Here is a 7,402-nt window from a genome sequence, read left to right on the forward strand (position 1 = left end):
GCGAAGCTAATATGAATCTAACGGATGGACAACATCGTGAATGGTTTGTGGCATCGCTAACACCACATTTAAGGAGCGTGTTATCGCGGTAGAAGTTAACAACTCAAGCAGAGGTCTTAGAGATCATGATGAGGCTGCATGAGACCCCGATGCAGGATCCTAACTTAGGAGTTCAACAGATCCACGCGCAGCTGAAGAATTTATGCCTAGAGATACAGAGTCTGAAACAGGACAGAACATCTCGACCAGAAGTGCGCGAAGAGTGTGGCGCATAAAATGCAAGGGTCAGGGTCATGATAAAGACCACTGCCCATTGTTCACAAATTACCTAATGGGAGGAGGACCGATGTTGTTAAGGTCGGAAGCACAAACAGGACCTAGTGTGGCACCTACTTTGTGGTGTGTGATTTGTCAAATAAGTGGAAAACACACTACGAACAACTGCCATTTGTTACAAAAGTATACACAAAATTCGTAGCAATTGTTCTGTAACTTTTGTAGGTCAGTAGGACATGATGAGTGCACTTGTATAAGCTACAAGTTGGTGATGGATAGAACTCCCACCTACAGAGTTCAGGCCAAATCGCGGCCCCTAGACCAGAATGCAGGAGCGGTGCGAATAGGATTTCAGGGGCGCAAACAAGGCCGAGGTGGAGGACCTGGAAGAGGTCGCGTTCAGTTGATATGCTACAATTGCGGAGGGCCAGGACATTATGCCCACGACTGTACAAATTTGTCACATCCATCATGTTTATATTGCACCTTGTTTGATCATGAGATGGAAGATTTTCCTACGCTAATAGCTAGGATACGCGACAAAGGAGCGCTACCGCCTCCCCCGACTCAGAACCTATAGATGATGAGATCTGAGCCATGCGAGGAACATAAAAATGTAAACATTGTGCTCCAAAGTGGAATCACGATGGGAGATGACAAAGGCAAATAGCTAGAAGATAGTACTTGGGTTCGCAAAGCTCCGGTGAAAGAAGCGGAGTTTGATTTGGAGCGCAATCAGGAAATCTTCATGGAAGTTAAGAAGATCTTTGTTGATGCCTCCACTTTAGGAAGCAAAGATAGACCAGAGCCGGAGATGGACCCATTTATGCTCACAATGTTCCTGGAAACATGCATGAAGTTACTGCGCAACAATAAAGCTGTAAAAGGATTACAGGAACTCATTAACAGATGCGTTGGGACCGCACCAGGAGAACCACGCGTAGTCCAGAAGATTGGAAAGTATAAGACAAGAATGAGAAGAGAAATGAGACTAACCGCGTAAATTGGAGAATATGAGATGGACCAAGTAATTCTAGATTTAGGATCGGATGTGAACGTTCTGCCGAAGAAGACATGGGAATGAATGGCGAGACCCACACTACAATGGTCTCCTATTCAGCTATGAATGGTGAACCAGGAGAATATAATACCCATGGGGCGATTGCAGGGAATCATTGTGGATATTGAGGGAGCGAGCGCGCTAGTAGACTTTGAAGTGATAGAGGTTGTTGATGATAGCAATCCCTATCCCACGCTCTTAGGAATTAATTGGGCCACTGATGTGAACGGGGTGATTAATCTAAAGAAGCGTAAGATGATTTTTGAGAAGAAGTCACTACGCATAGTTATACATCTAGACCCTACTGAAGGATCGCACTATACAGAGCCAGTGCGCGACTATGAAATCGATGATGATTTGGACTGCATCTATAAGATAATAGCATAAAACCAGGACTGGTTGAATCCCACTACAGATGGATGGCTTGCATGGGAGCGCGAGATCTCATGTACTTCAGATTCATATGAGGAAACGGAGTGATGGCATAATCGGCTACATGAGGTGACTACACTGAATTGTAATATGATGACAAGGTCATTGCGTTGCGTATCGACAGAAGTAACAGACCCGCCTACTTATGATGGCCTAAGTGAGGTAGATAGCTTCTTGAATAAATTTGAAATGGAGGTGCCAGAAAAGCAACGCTTCCAAGCCTTGAATTTGGTACTACGCGCTACGCCCGCGAGGTGGTAGGGTACGCACAAAGGGAGCTTTGACGACTGGCACGAGTGTAGGGGAATGATGCACTTACGATTTGGGAAGCCTAGGGTGCGATTGACAGACAAATACAATGGACAAAATGATCCGCGCACCAGTCTAGCGAGGTGTATGCAAGCATATGGAAAACAACCTGCGCAGATGCACATGAACTTTGCGCTGAAAGGGATGGTCAATAAGTATGTGTTGGGGGGATAGATGTGCAAATGGCTCTTCAGGCTGGAAAAACAATATGTAGGAAGAACGATCACGTAGAATATTATCCACATAGAAGCGTTCAATAAGGCATGCAAGGTATTGAACAAGGTATGTAATGCGCAGCGAAGTGATTGGGACTTGTGCGTACCTGCAGTATTAAGGGCTTATAGGACGACATGCAATAAACAGATAGGACATACACATTTTAGGCTTGTCTATGGAGTAGAGGCTGTAATGCCTATGCAGTGTATCGTGCCTATTCTGCACATAGCAGCGCTCACAGGTATGACGGACCGCAGAGCCCTAGAGGAGAGGCTTGTGTAGTTGGAAGAGCTCGAAGAAGAACGGTTGGGACTTGATGAAGAGATCAGGCAAGGTGATCTTAGGCTCCAAGAACTCATGAATGAAAGAGTTCGGTTGAGGGAGAAAAGCACCATGGCGGAAGCAGAAGTCAAGAAGCTTGAGGAAGGAATAAAGAAGGACTTTCTTGGTAGAAAGACCGTGGTGATAGAGTAGGATGAGCTCAATTACATTAACAGACTTGGGGACTACCACCGAGAGTTTACCAGTGTGATGCATTGGTTGGGACCATATGTTATTAAGGAGATCACAAATGGTGGCGTGGTTCAGTTGGTAAAACTGAATGGTGAATGTTTCCCAGCGAAATTAAATGGCAGTCGATTAAAGCTATACACAGGTGGCCCGCCCATATGACTAGCTGCAGGAAGCACAATGTTAGCGCTCCAGGAAGCTGAAAGGAGGCGTGGGACTATAAAATACTTTGCTTGGGAGCTGTGTGATGAGAGGACTCCGTGTACTAGTGAAGTATCACAAGGTTTGCAACAACGCGAGGGTCGTTGTGCTGCCGCGCAGGTGGGCTGGAAAGTGACCGTTACAGTCACTATTCACGATGTGATGCTTGGTTTGAGACCAAATGGAGCGGGTGGAAGGCATTTAAGGTGAACTTTATGGGCCAGATTTGGGAAAATATGCCACCAAAGGAGCATTAATGGACTGAAAGTGGGGGGAACAGTCGAATTCAAATTCAAAAGGCGCTATAAAGTGCAAAGGGTTGCCCAGCAAATAACACTTGGCAATTTGAGAATTGAGCTATTGTGTGTCTAGAGATTCATGAACCCCTATTTGTTCGATCTTTTGAAGTCAAAGGCATTTTTTGAGCACTTACCTGAGCCATTGAGAGAGTTGTGGAATAGCAATATGACCACGCCAAAGGAAGTCATGGATATTGGAGAGATGACCGATGAGGAGGCAGCGCAGGCCATAACAATAGGAGAAGCCCCATAAAGCGTCAAGATAGTCGCTGAAATCCCTAAATCATTGCGCACACCGAGACCCAAGAAAGATAAGCAGCCTATGGTACTGGTGCGCGTGTCCCCCAGGAATCCGTTAAGGACGAGGCTCACCATGGAAGAAAAGGGGAAGGCGATCAATTTGGAAGCCGATGAGGAGGAAGAAGACTTTGAAGAAATCCTGGTAGAGGAGGAGGATGAAGAAATGGAGGAAGAAACCCAAGGTGCAGACCCTCTGACCAGGCTGCCCGCGTATGTTCCTTCGCGGAAGGGGAAAGCAAGGGTGCCTAAGGACCTAGATGAGAGCAAGATCTCTCTGCGGACTCTGTTTCTCCCTGACGACATCATTTTTTACGAAGTGCACTTGGGGCGAGTGCTTGCGCTAAAGTTTGAAGACTGGGATCTCGTGGACCACGAAAAATTCCCACATTTTGAAACCATGCAGTTAATGCGCCAGAAGAAAAACACACCGGCAGGAGTCATAGAGTTGGAACCACACAAGTGGTTACGAGGAGTAGAGAAAGCGGGATTGTTAAACCTGCTCTGGGAGTTGCGTTACCATCGCACCCTAGTGACCATTTTTGTCATCAGGAAGCTTCTCTACCTAGTGAATGATGGGTGTTTATGGCTGGAGGAGCCCATCCCCATCACGGATCATCTAATTCACATAATTACCGACTCCCTTGCAAAGGGGAGGATCCAGCAAACATATCTGAGGGTAAAAGTGATGATTTGGCCATCGCGGAGGATATGAAGAAGAAGTTAAAGCTGGAGAAGAAAAAGAGAGGGTAAACAATCTCCAGTATCAATAACGTTGCTGTCAAAGTCACGACACAGATATTAGCCGGGAAAGTTATGTGGAAATGTCACGCAAATGAGGTGCCCGTGCCGGTGGTTGCACTTGCCGCGTAGTGCAAAAAGGGGGTCCAATTTAACTGGGTGGATTACTTGTGCATAGAGTTCCTGGAAAAATTCTATGAGGCACGAGAGCAAGGGAAGACTTTCCACTATGCATGGCTTCTACTATCCATAGTGTTGGTGGCTTGGGAATTGCCCAAGGACCTATAGTTCCCAACGATTGCGCAGGATCTTCCAGAGGCAGTGAAGTACGCTTCGTTGTGGGCAACTAAAGATGCGCAAAGGATCAGAGACAGCAAAATATTTCAGGTTTTCATGCAGATGAACATCAGAATGGGGATTAACCACAAGTCGCAGTTATCGCCCACTGTCTATAACAGTCTGCAGAGCTTTGTGGAGTTCAAGGCGGACTTTCGTCACGTGTACATCAGGGCAAGGAAGGACCCCACAAAGGCATGGAAGGAGCTACCTTATCTGGTGACAGACGATGTCATATTCACCATCCTTGAGTTGTGGCTGTTGGGGTGGCGCGCTCCAGCCAGCTCCGCAGTGGAAGTGGAGAAGTCCGCTGCACAGAGGAAAAAGGAGGAGGCAAAACTGTGAATGGCACAAGTGGTAGAGAAGAGAAGGAATGAAGCAACAGTAGCCAAGGCGCATAAGGCATGTGACCCTGCGAAGGTAGTAGAAGAGCAGTAGAGGACAGCTGAGAAGGACGATGGAGAAAAGTCACCTTCACCCGAACAGGAGACAAATCCAGAGGAAGGTGGCGCGAATCCGTAGACAGCGTCCACGCAACTCAATCGATAGCGCCCGAGAGAGCAGGTGGGGACGTGGAAGAAGTCAAAGGACTCATAGACTTCTTTCGACCCAATCACCCTCACTTGGGGGGATCTCCATGACATTGGGGAGACGGTGCGTGACGTCACCGCGAAGACCCTCCAGCAGTTCGTGGAGGAAAACTAGATAGTGTTGGGGGCCCTTCGGGCACAGATACAGGAGTTGCAAGTGTGCACTCCTCAGGCTAGTACTCTGTCGACCAGCCTCGCAGTAAGCACAACTGCAGCTAAGGAAATGTTGTGTGCTTGCATGACCAACACTACAGTGCTGCCAGAGGGAGAACTGGTCACAGAAATAAGGTTGACAAGCCTATGGTCAGTGAGCTAAAGGGAGTTGGAAAAAACATGGATGAGCTCCCTTGGGAGACGCTCTATGTTTTGCAGGACGGAGTGACTACAGAACTGCAAGCCAGGGAGGGTCGCATGCTCCAGGTCATGAGCGAGCAGCAAATCAATATGAAACAGTTGAGCTTGCAGCGCAACGAGGTAGTGGCACAGAACCGATAGATTATGCAGGTGGTCGAGGATGCCTACCAGATGGTCCCAGAGTTGGCCATCCCAGCAGAAGACCCAGTGGAGGCATGCATCTGGAAACTCGCAGCAAGGGTGTGTGAGGCAAAGGAAGAGATGGCCAAGGTTCAGCTGGAGCTGAACCTTCAGATAGCCGAGCTCCAATTGAAGGCACAGCCTTCAACTCTACCAGAGGTGAAGGAATAGCGCACCAATGCTATTACAGCCAGAATAATGGAGATCAACAGTACAGTGAAGGACTCTACCAAGCTATTTGAAGAGTCATTCGAGGTCCTCACTACTCTGCAAGAGGACCCAAATATACAGCGCCTAGAAATAGAGGCACACGAGCTACAGCAGCAGTATGACTAAATAAAAGGGACCGTACAGATGGTAGCCCTTACACAGAGGCTCACATGGATGCAATAGGTGAAATCGCTCAAGGAGAAGGTGGACGCTACTCGATACAAGTAATTTTTCTTGAAGGCACGCGTACAACCATGGATCAATGAGGCTTTCGTCATTACAGCCTTTATCAAAGCAAAGCTCGCGCAGATGCAAGGTACATAAGAACATATTCAAAACACCAGTTCAGCTATCGCGATCTCTGAACAGCGCGTCCAGGAAGTGCAGCAGGTAGCCGCTCAATGCGCTACCGATATTGCAGCAGTTCAGGTAGAGTTGGGAGGTCTCCATGTGAAGATCTCCGCACCAACAGAGTGACTCGAGGGCGAGTCACGATGTTTGTGTTGGGGGCATGTTGGGCGCGGGATCCCCCAAGGAAAGTTTTGGGGCTTAAAGCCCATATTTTGGCTAAAAATTGTAAATCCAATGTAAAGACTCCGCATTTTGTGGGCGCGGAGCGCGAAGTTGTAAATGAGTCATAGGGTTGTCCACCCTCAATTTTGTAATGTAATGTCGGCTTTAGAGATCTACCCATGGTCCGCGGACCATGGGATTGTATAAATAGAGCGAGGCTCTAAGTAGTTGAGACATCTAATTCAAGTAGTGATCATGGAATAGAAGGATAGCAGAAGATCTAAGTGTAAAGTTGAGTCTTTGGGTCATAGAGTAGGAGAAGGCTCTGCAGCTGAGTGCACAAAGACCTAGTAGTCCGCAGCTGAGTGCGCAGACCCCTGTAGCTGAGTGCGCAGGGCGAGTTGAGTATGTAACTATTGAAGCATTAATAAATAGAAGTTTTACATCAATTCTGTGTATTTATTTCCTATTTTTTGTATCAAATATATTGGGTATAAATTGCATTTTTGTTGTCTATATGGTGCGCGAATATATATAACTGTGTAGATTAAGTTAATGTGAGTTAAAGTATCTGGTTACGCAAAGTTGACTAACATCTATAAGAGGATAATTAAGATATGCGGTGTAACTTGGGTAAATAGCGCAAATTTCTGCCATAGCAGCGCAAAATCACCTTAGCCCCCTAGTTAGGGTTGCGTGAAGGACAATTATATCAGATCGCGAAGGTACCGCAGGTCAGAACAGTGCGCAAAGGTATGCACAGTTAGACTAAATTGACCCCTCAGACATCTCAAGGGTGCGGAAACTTGGTTCCAGCATCCCCCCATACTGCTTTGGGTGAGACTTCAGTCCGTGCACCGCGAGCTGATGCTGAAAGT

This window comes from Pinus tabuliformis, chromosome J, assembly GCF_031772625.1.
Source record: "Pinus tabuliformis cultivar Carrire ecotype Pingquan chromosome J, CPIR1, whole genome shotgun sequence".
NCBI classification, from domain to species: Eukaryota; Viridiplantae; Streptophyta; class Pinopsida; order Pinales; family Pinaceae; genus Pinus; species Pinus tabuliformis.